The sequence below is a fragment of the Psammomys obesus genome, unplaced genomic scaffold (assembly GCF_907164565.1).
Source record: "Psammomys obesus unplaced genomic scaffold, mPsaObe1.curated_primary_1811, whole genome shotgun sequence".
In the NCBI taxonomy this organism is placed as follows: Eukaryota; Metazoa; Chordata; class Mammalia; order Rodentia; family Muridae; genus Psammomys; species Psammomys obesus.
The window spans coordinates 14115760-14141602 of record NW_026591086.1 but is presented as its reverse complement, the minus strand read 5'-3'; the positions used below and the strand labels follow the sequence as shown (position 1 = coordinate 14141602).

The 25843-nt window shown below is 42.0% G+C and overlaps 1 protein-coding gene across 4 annotated transcripts in view; it reads right to left on the bottom strand.

The window, feature by feature from the left end:
* Enox1 (ecto-NOX disulfide-thiol exchanger 1) overlaps positions 1-25843 on the bottom strand; it is a 557275-nt gene that overhangs the window by 495184 nt on the left and 36248 nt on the right. Inside the window, exon 1 of one of the 4 annotated variants that reach the window (XM_055609747.1) lies at positions 9309-9366. The exons of the other annotated variants lie outside the window; for them this stretch is intronic. The gene's annotated coding sequence lies outside the window, so the exon portion shown is untranslated. Of the gene's footprint in view, positions 1-9308; positions 9367-25843 lie in introns of those variants that run through there. 4 annotated transcript variants of the gene reach the window in all.

The following is a 25843-nucleotide window of genomic DNA, read 5'->3' as shown; positions in this document are numbered from 1 at the left end:
TAGAGCCCTATCTCCAGCCGCGTGACTTGACTTTAGCGGGCAGTAGAGACGTGTGTTGTTTTTATTTATATAGTGTGTGTGGGTGTGTGTTTGTGCACACGCCGAAGGAGCTTAGAGGTTGTCCTTGGGGATCGTTTCTCGGGCGCTCTCTACCTTGTCTTTGAGCTAGGGTCTCTCCCTGGAGCCTGGAGCTTGTTTGTTAGGCTGGGTTTGCTGCCCAGTGAGCCCAGAGGCCCACTGTCTCCTTGTCCCAGCATTGAGAGTGTAAGTACACGCTGCCATGCCCGGCTCTTTATGGCGGCGCTGTGGGTCAGGCTCAGGCCCTCGTGATTACACAGCAAGCACCTCACCAAATGAGCCATCTCCGGAGTCCACAGGTATCTGTGGCGCGCTAGTGCGTGAGTGTATATGCAAGTGTGTGTCAGCTCGTGTGTGCATTTGTATGTGCGTGTGATAATTCATGTGGACGGGAATCAGCATTGGTGGTCTTCTTCTACCTTACGTTTTGACAAAGGGTCTCTCGCTGATCTTGGAACTTGTCATTTCAGCCGGGCTGAGTTGCTGGTGAACTTCTGAGATCCACACCTCCACGTCCCGGAGTGTCAGACTCAGGCACAGGACAATTCCTTTTCCACGTGGCTATTGAGGATTTCAACTCAGGTCCTGGCGTTTGCACAGCAAACTCTGTACTCACTGAACCATCTCCATGCCTTATTATTTTATCTTTCAAATCTGCTTTTTTCAAGGAAATGGAAAAAGGTACCCGTTCCCACCGACTGCACAACCTTAAATCGCTCAGTGGGAGCCTGACATGGACACTCTAAAGGTCCTTGATTCCCTGAAATGTATGACTTTGAAGGGCCGGGCTATGGCTAATTCATCATTTCTACTAACCATCACCCTCCTAAACAACAGGGATTCCAGAGCTCGAGGGTAGTAGTGCTAGTCTCCTGCTGGGAGCTCACCCAAACGTAGGACTCTAAAGAGCTCATCGGGCGTCAGCCAACACCACGCTCCTCTCCCGGACAAGGGCAGGAGCGAGGCAGCAAGAGTCGCATAACTTAGGTCGTATCTTTTGTCTCCTGTGACAAATCTGTCTTTCACAAGAGCTTTCCACAAGAAGAGTGGCTGCTTCTCTCTGCTGTTCCTCTGCAGCTCCTTGGTGCTCCTCACCGGTTATCAGACACACAACGACCTAACATTCGAGGTGCCCAGAACTGTTAGAGGAGTGCACTATAATAATGACTTTTTTAAGTAAAGCACATAAGGGCTCAAAAATGACAGTGTGGTCTGAAACAAAACAAGGCAAAACAGAAAAGCGTACAACAAAAAGACAAAGAACAGCAAGATTTTAACCTGTTTTCAAAGTGCTTAATTTCAATCTTTCAATGTCATTTCTATTACCACGCGTGAGATTTACCAAACAAACTACTAAACCTACCCAGCTGCTTACTCCGCCAGTGTGCAGGGGCGAGAAGCGGCCTCAGAGGGAGAGGTAGAGGTTCTCCTGGGCTCAGAATTGAACACATGTATTCCTTCTTTTACATTTTTATATTTTGTGTGTGAGTACTCATGCATGTATGTGCACAAACTTCTGTGTGCCCGTGTGTGTGTGTGTGTGTGTGTGTACAGATGCTACAGTACACGTGGAAAGGTCGAGACTATTTCCTTCTACCATTTGCCACCGAGCAGTCTCACCAACAGGAAATGCCTTTAGGTAGAAGAGGTTGACTTCTGTCTGTCAGCCACAGCCTTACACCAACAAACTCCCTGCCCTTCTAGGGCTGTCTCTTTCCTGTTGTGCATGCCAGCATGTTACAAGTCTTCAAGTGCCTTTCTGGAGCACATCTGACCACCTTGGACTGCAGAGCAATGGCAGATAATCCCAAACCAGACTAACAGATTACACATTATTTGTGACCATTCTGGAGCTGACTCCACATCACGCCTGTTGAAGCCAATGGGAACTGAAGAACAGCATGTCCCTCTGAATCCAGCAATAAAAGGTGATTCTCCCCAACTCCGAACCCATTTGAACTGGCGTTTGTAAGTGGTATCACTTACAGAATGGTTTAGTCCTCATCCTTCCACACAAAGCATACCAAAAAAAAAAAAAAAAAAAAAATGGATACAATTCATGAAATTTTCTATTGGCAAGCAGAGAACACAGCCAAGCTGACAGTCATCACCCGGTTGTTCTAACAAGTTTGTGTAGGCATGTGGGCTTCCTTGAGAGCAGCAGAGTCAATGTCAGCAGAGCAGGCACAGCAAAAGGTAGCCCTGAAGGTCGCACGTACCTAGAAAAGCAGAGGATGGAGAAGAAAGACTGGCAGATAGAAGACAGATATATATAAAAGAAAACACTATAAAAGAAAAAAATATTAGGAAGCCCCTCTGTACTTTCCTTCTCCCCACTTCCTTAATGTCATCATTCTTAATTAAATACTAGGAACCTCGTAAAATATCATCAGCTTTTGAAAGCTGTAAGTGTCGAGTTACCTGCTGAAATTATAAGCATATATATTATGTATTTGGCCATTGAGTCCCTGATGGTAAAGAAGTCAATTTTTTAAGCTTAGGTAGATAAACAAAATAACCAGTTCCTAGCAAGAAATTATTTTACATTTAAAACCCAAACTCCTTATGCAGTGTTTTCTACTATAGAAAATATGTGGATTTCGAGGGTACTGTAGACCATGGTGCCAGATGCTGGAATTTAACACCCTCTGGGCTTTCAGAAACCCAGTTTCTCCCCCTGTCACTCTTCTTTGCTCTTTCTTTACCGTTTTGTCCCTGGAGAAAGGTAAAGAAAGGGCAAGAGATGTGATGAGACAAGGGGCTTATGAATCAGACCAGGCTAATGTCCACAAGTCACAGCACTTTTTTTTTTTGACCTTCATCTCAAAAGGAAGTAAAGCCAGTGTAAACCTGACTCACGGGTTCTTATTTATTATATTTAGAGAGAGAGAGAGAGAGAGAGAGAGAGAGATCACATATGTGCACACTGCAGCACACATGTGAGAGGTGGTTCTCGCTATCCTCCATGGGAGTTCTGGGAATTGATGTCACGCTGTGAGATTTAACAGAAAGCACTTTCACCAGCCTTCTGGTGAAATACCATCTCCTGGGTATTAAGGACAATCTTGACATACATACTGGGTAAGAGACTTTGCAGGGATGTGAAACCATGTGTATTTGTTGCTGTTGTTTTTCCTTCCCATTTGCTTTCCAGGCCTTGTTTGAAAGCATCTGTCGGGTGTAATGCATCCCTGAGCCACTTCTTAGAACCCCTCCTGGCATTTAAACCCTGCTAACCCCTCACAGACCATCTGAACAGCTCAAATTATGGGATGTGTTTTGTAACATGTAAAGTGTTACTGAGCTCTTTGGGATGGCAACAGATTCTGGGAAAAATATAAGAATCATGTGAATTCATTTGTGAACTTTTAAAGATAAATAAATTTGTTTGTTTCTTTGTTTTTTCCAGACAGGGTTTCTCTGTGTAGCCCTGGCTGTTTCTGAATTCACTTTGTAGATGAGGCTGTCCTTGAACTCAGAGATCTGCCTGCCTCTGTCTCCCAAGTTCTGGGATTAAAGGTGTATGCCACCATTGCCAAGCTTTATTAGTGAACTATTAAAAAACTGTTTACAACTGATGGTTTTGGAGGTGGTCATGCATTTGAGAATGTCTAAGAAAACTGAATGGGAAGGACTTCTCAAGATTTATCTGACTGTTAATCCCTCTAGGGTAATGTGTCACCAACAGTTGTTCTACAAAACAAATAAGGGTAAAAACGAACCACATCTAGGATTCAATCATGCATATTTGTGAAAAATCATTTCATACTTGACCTTCACCAAAAGGCAGAGAAGCAATAGTCTGGGTTCTTTCAGTTGGTAGATGGAAGGCATGTAGTGTCATTAAGAATTCAGCCTGGTTTTATAATGAGGTCTTTGATCCACTTGGACTTTAGTTTTGTGCAGGGTGATAAGTATGGATCTATTTGCATTTTCTACCTGTAGACATACAGTTAGACCAGCACCATTTATTGAAGATGTTGTCTTTTTTCCATTGTATGGCTTTGGCATCTTTGTCAAAAATCAGGTGTCCATAAGTGTGTGGGCTTATTTCTGGGTCTTCTATTGGGTGCCATAGATCCACCATTCTGTTTCTATGCCAGTACCATGCAGTTTTTATAACTGTTGCTCTATAGTACAGCATAAGATCAAGGATGGAGATACCTCCAGAAGATCTTTTATTGTAGAGGACTGTTTTAGCAATTCTGGGTTTCTTGTTATTCCATACGAAGTTGAGAATTTTTCTTTCCAGGTCTGTAAAGAATTGTGTTGGCAATTTGATGGGAATTGCATTGAATCTGTAGATTGCTTTTGGTAAGATGGCCATTTTTACTATGTTAATCCTGCCAAGCCATGAGCATGGGAGATCTTTCCATCTTCTCATATCTTCCTCTAATTCTTTCTTCAGAGACTTAAATTTTTTTTCATACAAGTGTTTGACTTGCTTGGTTAGGGTCACACCAAGGTACTTTATGTCTTTTGTGGCTATTGTGAAGGGTGTTGTTGCCCTAATTTCTTTCTCAGCCCTTTTGTCTTTTTGTATACAGGAGGGCTCTTTGATCACCTTCCCCTGAGGGGGGAGCAACCTTACCAGGCCACAGAGGAAAGACAATGCAGCCACTCCTGATGAGACCTAATAGACTAGGATCAGAAGGAAGGAAAAGAAGATCTCCCCTATCAGTGGACTTGGAGAGGGTCATGTGTGGAGAAGGGGGAGGAAGGGAGGGATTGAGAATGGAGTGAGGGAGGGAGCTACAGGGGGGATACAAAGTGAATAAAGTGTTATTAATAAAAAAATAAAAAAGAATTCAGCCAGAGGCTGGAGAGATGGCTAGGCAGCTAAGAACACTGGCTGCTCTTCCAGAGGACCAAGGTTTGATTCCCAGCACCCATATGGCACCTCAAAACAATGTGTATCTCCAGTTCTTGGGGATGCAATGCCCTCTTCTGGCCTCTGAGAACACCAGGCCTACATCTTATAGACAGACACCTATCCAGGTCCTTAGGAGAGTATAATATGGCATCGACAGCCATCTCCTTGCTGGAGTTGCAGGGAAGCAGAAACCCGAGGATATCTTGGCTTACTGGCCTTCCAGCCAACCTATACTGATTACCAAGCCCCAGGTTCCAGGGAGAGACTGTGTCTCCAAAAACAAGGTAGACAGCTCCTGAGCATCCACACCTAAAATTGGCCTCTGGCCACCTCATGAAGACACACACACACACACACACACACACACACACACACACACACAATCGGAGTGAACGGGAAGGGAGAGGGAGAATTCTGTCTTTTCTAAGCTCCTAATTGTTCCCTCTCGGGTTCACTCATTTGATCAAATGTAACACAACAAAGATTGTCTTAATCAATAGTTTCCCTACTGTGCTACAGAACCAGAAGGAGATTCGCCCCTCCCCTCTGAGTTCTGCTTGCCTCCTTTAATCTCCCCTGTCCCACAAACCTCCACCAGGATCTAATAACCACTATTCTAGTCTGTTCTTCCATGAGACAAACTTCAGTTTTCACAAATGAGTTCCAGAACATGCACAATTTATCTTTCTGAGACTTACTATGCTGGAAATAACTGCCCTCCCGCTCCATCCATATTGCTGCAAATGACAGGCTTTCATTCTTTTTTTTGGTCGAATAATATTCTGCATATATATATAGCTCTTTTCTCTACCTACCCATCCATGGATGGACATCCATCCTGATTTGTTGCTTTAGCAATTCTCATTAATAGCTCAATGAACATGAGGGTACCGGTACCTCTTTGGTATAATGGCTTTGTTTCTTTGGATACATAGCCAGTAGTAGGACATCTTGGCCATGTGGTGGCCAGCTCTTTAGTTGTTTGAGGCATCCCTGCGCTGGTCTCAGGGGTTGGCTAGACTAATGTACATTGCCATCAGTGCTGCACAGGAGTGCCTGTGCGTCCTCCCCGGCATTTGTTATTTTCTCTCTCTGGTGATAACTTCCTACCTAAGGAGCAGTGGCAGCTCATTTCTGCCTAGCTAGAGCGGTGGTTCTCAACCTTCCAAATGCTACCACACTTTAATACAGTCCCTCATGTCATGGGAATCCCCGACCATAAAATTACCTTCATCACTTCTGTGTAACTGTAATTTTGCTACTGTTGTGAATTATAGTGTAAATATCTAATAGGTGGGATATCTGATACACAACCCCCAAAGGGTCGTGACCCACAGGTTAGAGAACCACTGGGCTGGAAGGTGAAATTCTCAAGGCCTGAAAATAATCAGCGCTGAAAGAGCTAAAAGATTGTTCACCCTGACTAAACCTAACACCTCATCTACATGGGTTGAATCACTACAGCGAGCTTCTATTAAGCGGCCTGCCTCGATTTACAAAAGAATAAGAGCCACAAAATCTGTGACTTGTTTAGTCTCTTTTTTTTATTTACATGGGAGAACTAAGGCCCAGAGAGGCCACCGCTTTGCCTAATGCTTTTTGTGGAGAAATAGTTAAACGGAGAACTAGAAATCCACTTTTCTATATTCTACATTCATATAACCCAGATCATATTTGCCAATATATATTCTGCATATGATTATATATGCTAAGATAACCTATGAATCTGAACAAGTAGCTATATAACACAGATTAAAATACCAATCTTCTGATTAAATTATATGAAACCTAGTCATCCCTACTCTGCAAATTTGGCATTCTGGATAATTTAACTAGGTCTTGGCTAACATTCCCCTTGCATTATTTACGAACCATGCCTAACGTAAACAAGTCAGCACTTGAAATATTTAATTCCTGAACGATGTGCAAAATTAAAAATGTTTAAAACCTTAACAGGAACCAACCAACACCTCCTGCTCTCAACTATTTGTGAAAACATTTCTGTAACATTCCGTGTAGTACGTATATCTTACATATAAATAGGCATTGAAAAAATAACCTACGCAAAGAATCTTGGTGCTACAGGGTGCTCTTTGGAGACAGAGCAAATGCTTAGGAGGTACTAGGTCCTACATTCAGTTCCCGGTACCCAGAAAGCAAAAAGGAAAAAACTCAAAAGACAAGTCTAAGAAGCACTGAGTATGTTCTATCACGTCTTCCCAACACTGCTGCAAAGCCAACATTTCATTTAAAGTGGAATCAAGTTTTCAAAATTAACGTTAGGTTAGCACAAATGAAACAGAATTACAATTTCAATGTGTCCTCTCAAATTGAGACTAACTTCGGAGACAAAAAGAGTGGAGAGTCCAACCATATTTATTTTTAGATGTCTTCGAAGAGTGACCTTGGAATCTGTATTGGGACTGCATCAAATCTGTAAATTGCTTTAGGTAGATGGGTCATGTTCAATGATTAATTTCTCTAGTCCATGAACATGGGAGGCCTCTCCATCTTCTAGTGTGTTCTTCAGTCTCTCTCTCTCCAGTCGCTGAGCGGTGTTGCTTTTGCTCCCCCCCCCCCGCGCCCCCTCCTCCACAGACCTCGACTTGAGAGTGCCCGCTTTGGACACATTTCCCTGTCTCCTGACATGTCTATTGTCACTCCTCAGTCGGTGCTCTTCTGCCTCCTGGACCTACTACCGCTCTTCAATGCAGCTTCCTAGTCCTTCTGGTGTGTCTCTCATCCTGTTGGGTAAGAGGCACCACTGTATGCCCAGCCCCTAGCACAGTGTGTTATCACATATGTGAATGACACACAATATGCTTCCTGGATGAATAGAAGGAGTCATCACAGAGGACAAGCCCATTCTCTTTGGGTTCCTCTCCACGCGACGGAACTCAGCCAACTTCTAGGTAACGGCCCTGGATAATCACATCAAATTGCTATACACTGCAAATTACTCTAATTTCAACTTCATTGATTTGGCTGGCCTTCCCAAGTCTGTCTTAAATAAAGAGGTTGTCTCTGCTGAGATATTTCAAAAAGAGTGTTTTTCGAACTGAGTTATTTTAATATGTGCCCTACTTCTAGGTCATGTTCAGTGTATTTAGCTTTCTATACTAATTGCCTGAGTTTTTAATTTTTTTAAAAAAGTTTCTGCTGAAGATATTTCTCAGCAGAATATTGCAGCCACCTGTGCTCGCTCAATCATGGCTCCCTTCCTCAGCCAAACCATTTTCAGTTTGATACCAGGCCTATTTTTTCCCTTTCTTTGGGAATAATGCATGGGTGTGTGGGGTGGGGGGCACCTAACTATTCTGGAGTGAAAAGAGATTGAAAATGATTAAAACAAATACCCCTTTTGGCTCAGCATAACCAACATAATTCAAAATGCATTCAGACCTTACTTCAGTTTACTATCTAGCTTGGTGTTTCTTATGAAGCCATTGTCTAACCAGCCTAAAGCAAAATAAAATATTTTCAAGTTTAAATAAATAGTTAAAAAAAAAAAAACTAACATCCGAAACTGTTCGCTTCTGAGTAAACACCAGGAACACAACATCCTGGCAGAGAGGCACAACGGCCACAGTCCACAGGAAGACAAGCTCTCCTGCCTTGGGGTCCTAGGAACTGTGGAGAACAGAAAGGAAGCTTGCCCCATGGGTTTGTAATCTAAATTAAACAAGCAACACAAGTCACTCAGGCTTCGCAGGTGAGAGTTAATTAACATTTTATCCCAAGCAGAGAATGAAAGGGGAGAGAAAATTAAAATCAATACGAGCGGCATCAGAATTCACTTCAAACGTTGCAGGAGTCATTTGTAATCTGAAGATAATTTTCAAAGCTTTGTGACGCTGCCAGACCCACTTGATGCCCCTTCCATTTGTATCTACTGGGCAGACTCCAAAATGCACATTTTCTGGGTTGTCCTCTGCAGCCTCACACAGCCAAGTGATAGAGCTGCCTGGAGTCAGGAGACGGACAAGGTGAACTCTGGGATGCACTCTGGTTATCTGACGCAAAGACCCTGAGATGCGTCTCCCACACTCCCGATGACTAAGGACACAATGACACTGAATTCGCGGTTATCTCCCACTTGCTTATAAAGGATGTAACCTCAAATCCTTATTACCAAAGATTACTATTTGAAATTGACATATAAACAATGTAAACCTCTATAATTGAATTCTCATGCAATCAGCTTCATTTTTATACCAAGTCGTTAAAACGTGTGTGTTGAAAAACTGACTAACCAATCAGCCACCTACGATTTTTTAAAAATGTAAAACCGAATTCATTTTCAGCCCTGAAGGAACAATAACATGAGCTATCCTCAAGACGAAGACAATATACTTACTGTCAAGTAAAGGGTACTGGAATGAATTCCCCATTAAACACTGCTGCAAGATTTCCTCAAACAAGAATCCCAAGAATTGGTAGGACAGACCAGACACTTCAGAGTGGGGAGCCTGCCAGGCAGTGGTGCCTGCTGATGAAGTTTCTGACCTTTGACTCTGCGGCCACTGAATACTCTCTGCCCCCGCTCTGTTCCGGGAAAGCAGAAATAAACAGATTTCCCTGACCTGTCTATCAGAATGCAACGGATGTGGAAAAGCCAGCGTCTAAGTTGCAGACAGCCACAGCTCACATCAGTGACATAAATTATACCTAATTGCACAGTCATGTGGGGAAAAAAGAAGTTCACTGGGCTAATTCCAAGCAGGAGCTTGTCCTTTTTGGTATCTTTAATTTGTGACTAAAAGATGTATGTCCATATCTTCATATATCCACCCCCACCAAAGTCTGAGTGCTGTGGGATTGCAGAACAAAAATATAAAGATTTCACACACTTCACATAATTGTGTACCGGCCACATTGGAAAATAACAACAGCAACAAAAAGTACAATAAATGGTACATAAAATGCCTTCTGCAGCAAAAGTAGTGCAGAGACCTAATAGCAACCACTTTGTGGAAGCTACAGTGAGTTTGCTATTGGAAGACACCATCATCTCAGTTATTTTCCACACAAAGAACTAAAAGATAATAACCTCTATGCACAAACGAATCTTGGGCTTTACAAACATGTCAGAAGCATCAAAAGGCATTAGAGTAAGCCCTACTCGATGTGGTGATTTAGCCTTGACTTTGTCTGGATGCTCCAATGGAAAAAAAAAATGGAGACCCAGTTTTTCAGTGCACCAAAAGCACCCTCTTAAAAAGCTTTCTTGTTTCATCTTGTACAGACAAATTGTTTTCCAAATATACCGCTGGGATTGCTGATCCTCCAGCTGACCCCTAACCCATAGACTTTCTATATCTTCAACATAGAAAAAAAAAAGTCAGAAATGTTTATCAGCTGAACTGTGCTCCCTGCAAAGTATGTGGACACCCTGCATCCAGTACCATTGGCTCTTTCTCTGTTTGGAAATAGTCTTTTAAGATATAGTTAGGGTGAAGTCATGAGGTAGGTCTTAATGCAATATGACTGATGTCATTGTGAAAAAAAAAACACACACAATGTAGACAGGATATCTTGCAGTGATGGAGGCAGGGACGTAAGGGCTGAAGCATAGCCAAGCATGGCCAGTAATGTTCAGCAAACTGGCGGAAGGTAAGCAGAAAGGAGCAAGGATTCTCTCCTATAAGTAAAAAAAGGCAGATGACCCTGCAAACACCTGATTTCAGACCCAGAGCCTTCATTGTTTTAAGCCATCTCATTTAACTGGAGCCCTTAAAAAAAAAAAAAAAGTTCCAAGAATTGGCTCTTCCATGTTGTTTTACTTTCAAGTAGAACAGCATAGAAATTACTCCTGATGGGTGGACTACATTCCATATTAGAGAATTTTCTCCATCATCAAATGAAAAACAAAAATAAAAAAAGTTCGGATGCAATCCAACTCTTTCAAACCAGAAAGTTGTGGTTGGGATTTAGGAAATCACCCCGCCTTCCCGCCTAAAGAAAGCAATGAGGCAAATCCAAAATTGCCAGCTGTCAACCTCAGACCTCTGCTGTTTGTTTTTTAAAACTAAGACCCCCCAAAAAAAAAAAAAAACCCAGAGGAACTTGTTTTTAACTCTGCAGGTATGAGCACATGGATGATAACTCTGCTATTTAATGAAATCACCAAAAAGTGAGAAGATGGAGAAAAACAGGATTAAAAAAAGTGATATGAAGGAGATTCTGCTTGCATAGTTTGGAACAGATACATGGATTTATCCACAAGAATGGGCGGGGGGAGTTCTAGATGACAGAATATGAGAATTTGCTGTTAGTTATATTTTTAGAGATCTCTGGAGCTTAATTTTACAGATGAGAAAATTGTGCTGAAGATACATCTGTGAGACACCACTGTCAACTGGCCCCGGGCTGGGTTTCCACCGAAGTACAATTTCCAGCCTGTTCAATCTTGAAGAGGGGGGGATGTCGGTATTTGGTTATAACATGCTTCAAACAGCCCTGCTAAAACCAGATTCATTTCAGAGGAAAGAGAGAAAAAAAGAGGAGAGGAAAGAAGAGGCTGGGAGAGAGAAATGTTTATTTAAATATAAGATAGGGGACATATTTCTATACTGTAAGTCAAAATACTCAACATGGGCCAGGAATATGGTTTGGTGGGCAGCAGCGCTTGCAGCTAAGCCTGACCCAAGTTCAGTCCTTGAGACCCAGTTGGTGGAAGGAGAAAACTGACAGAACCGACTCTTAAAAGTCTTGCTTTCACCTCTACGTGCCTGCTGTGGCATATATATGCGTGCACATGCAAACACACACAAACATATATAAAACACATGTAAAAAGTTATCAGAATAGCCAATATTTAAGTGCATCAGAGACCATGACATCCGAGGTGAAACAATCTAGTAGCGGACTTTTCAGAGGTCATGGTTACAACTTGGGGTCTTGAAGACAGAACGAAACAGAGACACAGACAAACACATACACACAAAATATTTCTAATTTATATTCATAACAAAATATGAATGTGACTGAAAATTATATTTACCAAACTGAAAAAAAAGCAACAATATTTAACACAATGCATTTTACACAATGCAAGTACTTGTAGAATCAAGAATTAGAAAAGAAAGCAAAATCAAATATGAGGGACAAAAGACCAAATCCAAAGTCCCCAAGTATAAAAGTTGAAAAGGCAGTCAAACCTCAATCACACACACACACACACACACACACAATACACACAGTCAGACAGGAAGGTCAATGTGTGTGTGCGCGCACATACACACACACAGTCACGGAAGTTCATTAAAAGTCGAAGCTTAAGACATCAGCCTGTCCATTTCACTCTGACCACAGCACAGTGCTGGGAAGGACCTGTCCTTCCCGACTTCCCGTTAAAAGTGCAGCATTATGAAAGGTAAAGTGAGCAGTAGAGAGAGATGATCAAAACCCATTTGCAGGACTAACCCCTTCCATTTTCCCTTCTGGTATTGATTTTTTTAAAAAACCCACTCTGTGTGCTCTCAGCTAGCTTGGTTGCACGGAACATCGTTTACTGCACCTTATTGATTCAACTGCACGCATTTATTCTTGGGCAGGAACTTTGGCAATAGTGCATTTATTGATCTTTTAATTATTAATGTAGGCCACAAGACATGAAGAGCTTTATTGTAAAAAAACTGTCATATTTTCCCACATTATGGCAAAGAAAATGATCAAAAATTGTCATCACATGAAGCATGGGCCCTTGCATCGCCCCTCTAAGAAGGCAGTGCCACAGGCTGTGTGTCTGGTGTGCCAGCACTAAGGCTTCGCTCTCCAACGGTGGAATGACGTGAGCCTAAAAAATTCATTAGATAAAAGTTTTCTTCTTAATATCCAGATATACTACGATGGGCACGCTCTAACTTGACCCAGGGATAAAAAAGTGTCCCATCTAACTGTGGCTGCGATAGCGGATGGACATTTGTTGTAAAATCATCATAGATTGAATTCCCATTCAAGCAAGTTCAAACAAACTTGAGTTTGTCCGCAAACTCGGGTGCTACATAGTCTCTGGAGGAACACTTTACCCCACTTAAATTAATATTTTTGAAGGTATGTATTTACTCTTTGAGAATAAATGCAATGCATTTTGACCATGGTCACCCCCTAGCCCCAACCCACTCCATCACTCCAACTTCAATGGAAGTGAACGGTATAATACTCAGACTTTATTAAAAACATGGGGACAACAAACACACCAGGTTGAAGATGAAAAGACAGGAAACTGGTTGGAAACTTCCCACCCAAACTCCCTCTGCATCTCACTCCTGAAATACCACTTTGGCTGGTTTTAAACACAGCCAACTTGAATTTGTATGAATCAAGGGAATCAGATGATATATTCCTAAACCCAGGTCTAATCCACTCTGCAGATTTCTAGCGGAGGCCAGCTTACACTTTCGCAAAACCACTGACCAGCAAATGCATTCCCTATCGCATCTTTTTCTTTCCAATATCAAGGCAACGATGTGTGTAATAAAGTCGAGACACCTCCAGAATCAGGGATCGACTTTGGAATAATAACTTAAATTGGTATCTTTGCTTTCCAAGGTCCTCCACGTTTGCTCTTTCCTAGATGATGGTGGGTATGTATGCCACCTCTGGACCAAATGGTTCTGAATGTTAATGGAGGCTCACACATCTCAAGCAAGGGCAAGGACCTGTGACTAGTAACGGAGCAAGCCCCTTGCAGAGCTACTCCAGATGGAGAGGAAGACTTCTTCAGGACTGATCTCTCCGACCAAGGATATCACTGCACCCACTGGAACAAGTCACACACTTCACCTAGAATGTATGCTTACCATAATTATATGTAATGACACATTCAGCAGGGAAGGAGACGAGGCTAGACTTTCTAGAAGGAACCACCTGAGTAAATATACGTGTCACCACAGAAGTCATAATCGCTGGATATCTTAAATCTATTTGACTTTTATTATTTAAAACTCACATATATCTAATTTTCCAATCCCACTGAACACACAGTGGGCCCTTGCACAGCAAACACAGGTGATGTGAAGGCTGATTCTTATTCTTTGCCACATCCCGCACAGACCAGGGACTCAGCTTTACCGAAATGAGTTCGGAAAGGAAATGGGGGCTACACTTTTAAATCGGTATTTTGTTCCTTCTGAAGAATTTCAACTTTGATTTAGAACGAAATTCATCACCGTAATTAGTTTCTTTACCAATTCTGCGTATTTTAAGTGAAATGGCGAGGGGAAATGCTGTCTTAAAGATGTTATTTTCCAAATATAGTCATAAAGCATTAAAAATGTCACACTATTTCTTGTGAAAAGCCCTTTTACCTAGGCCCCAAGAGAACACAGTATATGATAACACCTAGAAGAGAGCAATTTTCTAAATTCAGCCTTAGTATTTTACATGTAAAAGTCTTTAATCAGTTTTTTCTCACATAATAACAGGCAGTTATGTAGCCAATTATACAGTCCATATAATAATTTATAGAAAGCCCCTTTAACATTAAGTGAGGAAAAAAATATCCTATTCTATCTATTCTAAGGTAAACTGCCTTTCTCGCACACTGTAGAGACTAACAATAGATCTGGTTCTTAATCAGTTACAAAGGTTAATGGGTAAAGCTCTCATCATCTCTATTATATACCACGTCTCATATGCATTTGAATAGAAACAACATTTTTACTAAATGCTTTTCAGGCAGAAAGGTTTTACAACCAATAGTTTTTAAATTGTATATTAGAGATATTTAAGGGGGGAGGGAGACAAAGGAAGCTAATGTTGAGGGAGAGAGCAAGATGGCAGCCCATTCTTCCTGGTAGGTTCTACTGCATGACTCCTTTTTGTGATATCTCATCATAGCAAGCATGTGTGGGTGATATTTTGTCTCAAAGGTTCTGAAACTATCTCATATGTTCACCGTAGTTTTGCTGATTGGCGACTCAACTCAGCACTTGCATCGGTTAAAACTGTAAAGAATCACCATCTTAAATCCTGCCTGCCTTCTCTTCAGTGGTCCTTCTACTCCACTTCTGTCTGAAACTGTTTTTCAACCATGACCCAAGGTCCCCACTTTCTGTCTTCATGGCTAAATATGGCTGCCCCTTTATGGACTGTGCTCGCCAATCTACAAAGACACATTAAAAAAAAACAAAAAAAACTATTTTATTTACCATTTCTGTCATAGTTTCCCCAGTTCCAACTAAGTAGATTAATTGACAGCAGCTGTTCACTGCCATCTTACATAATCCATTCACTCAACAAATATTCTCTGTGTGTCTGTTCTGTGCCAGAATTCTTCAGTGTACTGGGGATATGTGAATAATCAACAACAGACGAAAGTTCTTTCCTTGGCGGCGGGATAAGACAGTAACATTCTAGTTAAGTTGCTGACCCAGAAAAGCCAGTGATACCGGCCCAGCTACAACCCAAAGGCCTGAGAACAAAAGGAACTAACAGCGTATGGAGTGCCAATGGTCTGGGGTAGGGAATGATAAATATCAGGCAGAAAGAATTCTTACTGGCAAATATCTTGGCAGTTAACTGGGCATCTTAAGCCAGGTCAAGTTAGCGCAGGCAACTAACCACTACTCCCTAAGAGGTGTGATGACGGTGGAGGCTCCTTATGGGAGTGCTGAGAAGTGCTAAAATTCTAAATGTTTCACAAGTTTGGACAGGTAGGTTCATCTGAGAGACTGGCTGTGAATGCGTGTAGCGGTTTGAATGAGAATGTCTCCCATAGTCTCGGGTGTCTGAACCCTTGGTCCCAAGTTGGTAGTGCTCAAAGTTTAGGTGGTGTGGACTTGCTGGAAGGAGGATTGGAGGGTGAAAAGCCTTCACTTACTATGAGTTGCTCTCTCTGCAGTTGAAGATGTGAGAGGGCCCAGCTTCTGCCCCTCCCTGCGACCACACCTGCCACTTGCTGCTATGGTAACTCTTACCTCTCTGGAACCATGACTCCTGATAAATCCTCCCTTCAATAATGCTTTGGTTATGCTTTCTGTCACAGCAACAGAAAAGTAACTAATACAGTATGTCAGCAGGAAGTTCAAGCTGATGTTTGGGGTTCTGAGGTCAGGCACACTGTCTGGGAAAGTCTATGTAACATGATCTCTTTGGGTGTTGTATCATAAATAGCCTGGGGGAGAAAGAAGAGAGGACAGAAAAGGTAATCAAGAGGTCACTTTGATAATCTCACTTGAGGAATGTACTTGTAACTCTATCACTGTTCCTTAGAAACAACATGACTGACAGCAAATGAGTTACTATAGAAACATGAAGTTTCACCAAAGGTGAGAGAGTAAATGGGGTGCTGACACCCCTCCCTTCATGCTCCCCTTTTCAATGGAAGCAGAAGATCCATGTTTTCTATCAACTCACAGATATAAGCATCCTTTGTACTACATTTTCTAATAAGTCCAGCCCAGGGGAGCTCTCAAGCATAAATCCTCAAGCTCCAAGCTCCGTTAAAACCCTTGAGAAGATGGTCAAGACACACACCTAGAAGCTCACCCCAGACTGGAAAAACCCCAGTGGCTCTAGTGTTCTTTGAAGAGCTTTAATCCCCTCCCCTTGCTCAGGTGGTGCTGGGGTGCTAGACAGGAGCAGGGAAGAAATAATGGCTCCCATGTCTGCATAAGGTTCTTTTTTTTTCCTGAATAAAGCACTCTCTGCTCCTTTCTATCCCATAGAGTGTTTTCATCTCAGTCGACAGGGCATGAGGAAGGGCACAAGCTAATGTTCCTTTCCAGTAAAAGCCTAAGACTTTGGGACTTCTGGGAAAACAGGTTCTGGGTGCCGTTGTCATGGTTCTAAGAACCTGTTACAGAAACAGACAAAAAGAGTTTAGCTCACTCTAATAAGTCCCCAGGGTCATTTCTCCCACAGTGAGCCAACAACTAATGAGGAAGCTGTGTCTTCCAGCACTGGGGATGTACAGGGGAAGGGAGGCTAGGATGCCATGTCAAGGATTTCCCAGGCATACAAAGGAAACTGTAAATCTGTCCTCTGGCCTGGAAGAAAGACACAAAGCAGGCCGGACGCTGTAATGGACCGCGAAGCAGTTGTGTGTAGAGGGATGGATGGCAGGAGATGAAGCACTCCAAGAACTGATATTAAAACAAACAACCCGAATGTAAATAAGAACATTGTTTGCTTCAATTAGTTCTGAGCTGGGAGAGTGTGAACTTTAATATTTCCTCAGTGTACAGCTCTGCGAATGCTCTCACCATTATTAAAGGGTGTTTATTCAGGGTTTGGCTTTTCATCTATTATGGAAAAATTACATCTTGCCAACAGCACCACTGAGGCCTAAATGGTAAATCCTCCACTGACCTTGAACCCAAGCTAAAGCAAACAGTCACTCTCCTTGGTGCTGAACTGCCTAAATAATACACTGCGGAAATGGCTGTGACTATAAATTACATCTACAATGTGTCTTAACGTTATGGATCACCCCTGGTTTCTCCAGAAGGCAGTGTTTGCAGAGGAACTGCGATGTGAGGAAAGTTCCTAGCGTGAGAGCTCCCTATACGTTCACTCACAAATGAGCACCACGTGCTCATGAGCAGTAGAGTGCTCGGGTCTTGAGCTCCAAAGTGGGGTTGGCAGGGTGCCCACAGCGTCTGGTCAGGTTTTTCCAAGAGCAAAGGAAAAGTAGCTTCTTAAGAGAGATGTGTTCTGAGAGGAAAGGTAAAACAGAGTACCTGAAATGAGAGGGCGCTGTGAGACCAGAAGCAGACAGACAACAGTGGCCGGCGACAGTCAGCCAAAGTGTCCGTATGCCCCATTAAAGACATCAAGAAACAGCGTCAACATGAGAAAGCGCTTACAAGATAACAGTAAGTGTGGACAGCAAGATACAAGTGATAGACATAAAACTGTGCATACATAAGGGGAGGATGTGACAGAAACTATTTAGAAATCAAAGCCATTGGGTGTAAATAACAGAAGTACAGTCAGACTTGCTTTCTTTTGAAAGTTTCTTTAACCTTACCATAAATACACACACACACACACACACACACACACACACACATACACACACACCCTTTCTCTCTCTAAAAATTGATTACCAGAGATTAGAGTATATGTGAATACTCATGGCAATGTTTGTAATGGGAAAGGGGGACAGTAAGTGAAGTAGTAATTAGCCAATCACACTAACACAAAGCAGGAGTAAGAACACTGCCTGACTATACCAAGGGAAGAGATCCCGTGATATACAAAATATCATAAAGATGTGAGTAAATGTGACGAGGAATTTCTGAAAGTAGACAGAAACGTGAGCCTGAAAATTCAATGAATAGCAGTGAGTAAAACAGCATAGAAGAAAAACAGGAGCACACAGAATTTTTGAGGGAACTCCCAGCTCATGACCAGTTCACCAGAAGCCAGTCCAACACAAAGGAATCTGACTCCAAGTCCATTAACCCAAAATCCACTTTCTTGCTTCCAGAAAGCAACCCAAACTTCAGAATGCAGTTAATCCACCCTCAACAAGTTTATCAGATTTCTGTTGAAAAATTTACCATTTTTACATATTGTGTTAGTCCCGGTCAGTGTCCCAGATGCTGCCTGGAACTGCAGTAGCTAAACTCTTCAGTTAGTAGGTCTTCCCCTCCAGGACAGTAGGCTGGAGATGGTGACAAAAGTGAGTGGCACCCAGTGGCAGAAAATGCAAATGACTGCCTCTTCCCCTGGTGGCCAGAGCGGAACCACAACACATCCTAGGCTCCTCCTCTGGAAAAGCAGGTACAGTCTCAAAGAAGTATGAGATTCCAATAACAGATCACTGATAGCTTAATTTCTGACACACAGCAGATACTCCATAATGCTTCTGAACACATGAACCAGCATGCTATGGTAGCATATGATTCTACAAATGTACAGGGATGCAGGGCAGAAAGAATGGCATTCCCCATGAGTCTATTCATGCCTTTTAATTTATAATTAATCTGAAATTTCTTTTTACCCACATCTCTGCCAAACTGCTGCCATTGTTACTGCTACCCCAAGCAAGCCTGCCTGTCACCTGTACCCCATCCTTATCTGTAAGAGTATGTTTCTGTACCTGTTGTCTTCTCTCAGAAACATAAGCTCCATGGTGAGCAGGATTGCATCTTTATCGCTCATAAGCGGGCAAGAAACCATCAAACCAGACAGACAAGAAAATATGTCTATACCATCAGGCCGGGGAGAACCCTTTAGAGCTAAGACCTATGTGGAGGACTAACGAAATTCTAGATTTCTTTTTTTTTCCGTAACGATGAGACAAAGGTTCTGAAGATCCAAATGTGATGAGTACGCCAAGCTTGCAGAGCATACCTTACCCTTGACGTATGTAAGATGGAGCAGTGCTGTCAAGACTGTTAAACTGTCCTCGGAGCTTAAGGACACCCATGGACGGAATTCATGGAAGTTAAACTCAGATTGAAATTCCAACTACGAATCTGGACAACAGAAGCATTCATGGCAGTGGTACCATGTTCACTTGCCACCAAGAAAAGCCATGAACGTTTTCATATCTCATTGCGATTTTTGTGAATTTGTCAATTTTCCATGTTCAGCACCATCATGATGGTCATGATACCCACTATAAAATCTAACAGATGGCAATAAAAAAGAAAATACATTGCTATAGTCCAAGTGTTTTAATACTTTGATAACTATTTCATTATGACTGCATCTTTATCAGTCTCATACTTCACTCTGAGGAAGGGGCCACAGATTCCAGTAGCCAGCTAAAGAAGTCCATGGCACAAGAGGCTACGAACCCTGCTCCTGACAGTCCGGCCCAAGCACTGAAAGCATTATGCAGTCACTAAACCCCTCACTTTCAAATGTGAAAATAAAAACACCATTATGAATGCACAACATTCTGATATATGTAGGATTTATGTATATAGAACCATATAGTATGCATATTTACATATCTATAAAGTTCAAACCTAATTGCACGATTTATCTGAAAAGAGGCAGCTTACTCATACAATAGTCTGACTTGAGTTATCTTTATTACTTTTTGCCACAGGATTTAAAACAAATATTTTTTTGTTGAGGATTTGGGTTTGAGCCCTAAATCGGATTTACTCACCACTATAAACCTCGTTTTCTCCTCTATAATAATATACCCCTTGTCCTGGTTGGTTTTTGACAACTTGACACAAGCTAGACTTATCTGGGAAGATAACAATTGAGAAAATACCTGATAAGGTTGTCTGTAGTGTGTTTTCTTAATTAATGAGAGGTGTGTGTGGCACCCAGCCCTTAGGAGCAGAGCGGTAGTCCTAGGTTGTATAAAAAAGTAGGTTGAGTAAGCCATCAGAAAGCAAACCCTTAAGCAATGTGCCTTGTGGCCTGGCTTCATGACTTCTCTCTATGATGGACTGTAACTTGCAAGGTGAAATAAATGTTGCTGGGATAAAACACCATGACCAAAAGCAACCTGAGGAAGAAAAGGTTTATTTCACCATACAGCTAACGTGATCACAGGCCACACTCCATCGCTGACGGCAGGGCAGGAACTGAAGTAGAGGCCACAGGGGGACACTGCTTACTGGCTTGCCCTCCATGGCTTGCTCAGCCTCCTTCCGTATACAATCCGGGACCAGCCACCCAAGGTTGGCATTGCCCCACCATGAGCTGTGCCCTCCCCCATCAGTCATTAATCAAGACAATACCGCACAGCCTTGCCTACAGGCCACTCTTATGGAGACATTTCTTCAGTTAAGATTCCTGCTTCTCGGGGCTGGAGAGATGGCTCAGTGGTTAAGAGCACTGTCTGCTCTTCCAAAGGTCCTGAGTTCAATTCCCAGCAACCGCACGGTGGCTCACAACCATCTATAATGTGAACTGATTCCCTCTTCTGGCAGATGTAAATGCAGATAAAACGCTCATATACATAAATAAATCTTTAACCAAAAAGAATTTAAAAAAAAAAAAGATTCCTGCTTCTCAGACATGTCTAGCTAGGTTTGTGATATGCTGACAAGAACCAACCAGCAAGAGGATGAAATAAGGCACACACAGCACTACACCTGCAAAGTCCTCAGCTCAGCATCTCCTGTCCTGAGTCTTCAATTCTCACAGCAGTACCACTGTCCCAGTTGTTAATGCCATTTAATTGTTAATTTACAGTGTCCTCAGTATTACTGGAGTCTTCTCCTAAGAGGCAATCGGCAGATTGCTTTGGAACACAATGCCTTAAAAACAGACTGCCAGGGGTTTCAATTTAACTCTTCCACTTCTAAGCCCCGTCAAGACTTAATTTCTGAGGTTATAATTCAGACACATAACAGGAAAACAAGAGACTCTGTCTCCCAGGGGTGTTACGAGGTTCAAAATAGTACCCATATGTAAAGCACATGGAAAAGCCCTGGCTTACAGCACTTTACAATTATGGGGTATTGTTATTATTGCAATGGGAAGTTATTATAAATCATTATCCCGTCAAGTTACAACTTCTTCACCCTTCTTCAGCCAGGATGTTGTTGAATATTCAGCATATATGAGGTGGAGTTGTTCGGTTTAAATGATACTATTTCCATGAAGTCACTTGATGTTGCTAATGCCCTTGCTGGAACTCACCTTGGAGAAATGAACCATAGAGATGTTGGGCTTCCTGAAGATAGCCAGGCCCATATTAGCACGCAAGGGCAGAGCCTCAGCTGGTTCGCAGCAGGGGACGAGCCCTGCTCCTCAACTGCCAATTAGTAGGTGTGACTTAATTTTAAACCTACACTAACCACTGATTCCAGCTTATGATGTTGTTTTTCTGAAGTGCTAATAACAGTAAAAATAATGGTAAGAAACACTTTGCTTCTCTAGGTATTTAGATAATTACTTCATTCATCATCATGGCAAAATTATGTCATAAAGACACTCTCACTGATATTTCACTAGTTCATGTTGTTTTTGTTTTATTGTTTCAGAGTTTTACAAATTCAAGACTCTTTTCTGTATGTGATCTCAACTCTCCTAATATATAGGACAACAAATATTCAAATCATATAATATATACATCAATAATCCCATTATACTGTAAGGTGAATATTCATGTCCAGAACTCGCCAAGCTTCCAAATGCTATATTTGCTTTTCTAAAATTACAATAATTAAAAAGTTGTAAGCCTTAAGAAGTCTTTATGTTTCTCCCAGATGCACAGAGAGGTATCCCCTGTAGACATCTGTTGTCCAACACACATGGCTAAAAATCCATTCCCAAGAAAGAAACAGGAAGCTTTGTATCTTGAAAGGAAAATAAAATCTGGCACAGTACAGATTTAGTGTCCAAAGATTAGCAAGCAGTAAAGCATTCAGGGCGGAGACAGGCAGATGTGACTGTCAGAGTACCTCATTCTTCAGTGGTCATGCCTGCACTGGAATTCCAGCATCCCTTAATGGTACCCAGACTGTATCATCCTAGCTGAGGGATGAAGTACTGCCCTTCCAACACTATAGGGCACTTTCCACAGCACCCCAGGGACAGAGGAGCCTGTATTTAGTGCTTACAGTGCTGGAATCCAACTACACTGAGATAGTTTCCTGGCTTCCAGACTGCCAAGCTTGATTCTCCACTCCATTCGGATGGTATTCTGCATAGAGCTCCTTCACAATTCAGATTTATGTAAGAACTCTGATCTGAAAACTTTCGTCAAAAGGCTACTGGAGGAGGGCTGACAAATGTGCCCTCTATGCCACTAAGTGAGGTCAGAGGAAGCCAGGAGAACCGTGACTATAGACCCACATGTACGAAACTACGTGGCTGGCGTTTGGTGCATAATTTTCCATGAGATTTTTCTCTAGAGCCCATTCAAGCAAAATAATTACACAAGAAGTATTCAAATAAAATCTTTATGAATGGGAATATTTTTAATTTAAATCTCGTGTTTCTTTAATCATCATCAGCATTCATTCTGGTGTGAGAATAATCTTCCTTGAATGTACACATGGCCTGACACTTTTCCAATTAAACACCTTCAGCAGCTCCCCTGTGCCCGTGGACTACTGTACGAGCCAACACTACAGTATGACAAGATGAACTGTGTAGTCTGGTCCCACTCTCCTTCTCTAGCTTCACTCAGTCCCACGGTTGTCCGAATACTGTCTTGCCCTGGAAATACTCACATTTTTTTTTTCTGCCATGCTCCATCATATGCCTCAACCTTTACCTGCTGCTTCTGTGCCCTTGAAAGGTGGGCATCCATGCAAAGCTTTGAAGCCCTTTTGGTCTTCTGGCTATTGCAGCATTTGGCAATACTGCTTTTAACAGCTCTTTGGAAAAGAATTCAGAGACAGTAAACCTCACACTTTAAAGTGTGGGTTTTCCTAAAATTTCCTGTGTGTACTTTCCTGTGAAACCATCAAGACAGTCAAGAAAATGACCACAGCCCCATTGGAAATCGACAGTTCTCTTTCATTCCCCCTCTGCCCTTCCCCACTCCCACACGAGCCACGGACTTCCTCTCTAATATAATAGGTCATCATCATTTCTGAGAGGATGAGGTCATATGGTAAGTTGCCTTCATATTTTGCGTAATTATTTTGGGATTCGTCCACATTGTTACATGAAATCAATAGCTCATTACATTTTATTGCTGAGGACTTCCAGCATGGGTATAAATTTACTGCTGTGCGTTTATCTTTACAGCTGTTGATAGGCAGTGGGGCTGATTGAAGTTTGTTGGTATTATCAAGCACACTGCTATGAAGTTTCACATACAAGTGTTCGTACAGGCAGGTTTTCTTTCCTCTGAAATACATATGTAGAAATGGGAGGGTGTAGATCATATGACAGGTACGTGTTTCCTTTTGCGGCAAACTGCTAAACTATTTCCCAAAATGAACGTGATCATTTACATTTCCACTAACAGTACATGAAAGAAAGTTCCATTTCTTCCATAGACTTGTCAACATTTAGTAGGGTTTGTTTTAATTATAGCCTGTCTAATATGGCTATTGTGTGATTTCATTGGAGTTTTAATTTGCATTTCCCTAATGACTAGGCCTATCCAGCATCTTTTCATGTGTGTATTTGACACCCATATTTCTTCCTTAGTGATGTAGATATTCAAATCATTTGCCCATTTTACTGGGTTGTTTCCTTAAAATTTGAGAGTGATTTATGTATATTGAATTGCAAATCAGACACATGAGCTTCACTCTCCCGACCCCAATCTGTGGCTTATCTTTGCATTCTTAAGAACTGAATGTTTTTTTGTGATGTTTGATACACTTACTTGTTTTTTTTTAATGGATTGTACATTTAGATTATATCTAAGAAATCTTTGTTCGACCCAGCAAAGCATATGCTGTCTTCTATTAGAGTTTTAAATGATATAATCATGTCTTAATCCATTTTTTTTAATTTTATATATTCACTTTACTTCCCAATCATAGAGCCCTCCCTCCTTTTCTCCTGGTCCCTCCCTCCCACCCTCTTCACCCTATCCCTCCTCCCCTTGCCTTAATCCATTTTTATGCTCAATTTAATCTTATATAAGGAATAGTTCTGTGGTCGTTTTCTTAGTTAAATAAACCTTTCCACACTGTCTTTGCATCATCATCAAAAGTATGTTTATAAAGTTGCGGGTCTGTTTCCGTTTCTCTTCTCTGTTCTACTGGCCTATTTGTCTATTAAGACACTAGGACCAAGTTCTTTTGATTAGTACTGCTTAGAAGCCTTCAAGTCAGAGACGTAATCCTTTAGCATTATCTATCCTCTCTAGAACTCTTTTGGATATTGTGGATTCTTTCCATTTCTAAATGGCCTTTCTGATTCATCTTTTCAATAGCAACCCCCCACCCTAGCCCGGGATATATGGACTCTATATGTCCACTGGGGAAATGGGGATCAGAGCAATTTTGTGTCTCCTGACAATGAACACCCCCGTTAATTAAGAGTTTCTTTCGCTTCTCCAAATAATAAATATTTTATTATCCTGTGTTCAGGTATCGCACTCAATGCCTTGGGCATTGCCTGGGAATGAAGACAGACCCTCTGGATGCTTAGCCAAACCCTCCTGCTGAGATAAAAACCCTAGCTGCAACCTCTTATTAGATTTATTAGTAAGTATTTCAGATGTTTGGTGCTATTGCAAAATGGCATTTTTTATTTCAGTGTCTGATTGTTCACTGCCAGTATATAGTAACACAATTGATTTTTATATATTGATATAGTATCCTGAAACCCAGCCAGAGGACACTGGAAACAAGAATTAAGATTAACATTCAGTGCCTTGGGGGACAAAGAAAGTTGATCATGACCAGTCTCAGGAAAAGGTATTCTGTGCAAACATATTTACTGAAGGAGAGATGAGCAGAGAGACTGCCTCCGTGCTCCTATGTCTGCGCCTCTGATAGTCTGAGTGAGCCTTTAAGCCTATCAGACAAGTGATCTGGGGAAAGATGTGTGGTGAGCGGTCCCTCCCGTAATGGTTTTTGGAATGTGCAGCAATGCAATCCCCCACCACAACTGAGGCACTCAAGGGGGGCCAGCATGCCTTGCATTTTGTACTGAGTTCTGCTTATTTTCCTTATTCTATTATGACCATACTTCCTGAATAGGAATCTAGACCTGCCGTGTCAGAAACAGGACTTAGGCTCTGAGTATTTTCGCTGTCTACCTCCTTGCCTTTTGAGTGGTTGCTCTTTGGTTGCAGGCTCACAAGTCTACACCATGCTCCCAAGCCTAAATGTACTACGACTCCTGAGGATGCTGGCTTAGATTCAACACACCGCTCTTTGCTGCATTTGTTCGCCACAAAAGCAAATTCAGAGGGCATGCAGTCCTCTCCTCTCCACATAACTTGGGTTCTCTCTGATCAGAGTGCAACAGAAAGAAAACTTAAGGTTGGAACCACCAGAACTTGAATCACTTCCCTGTTTCATACTGCCCAGGAACTGCCAGGCC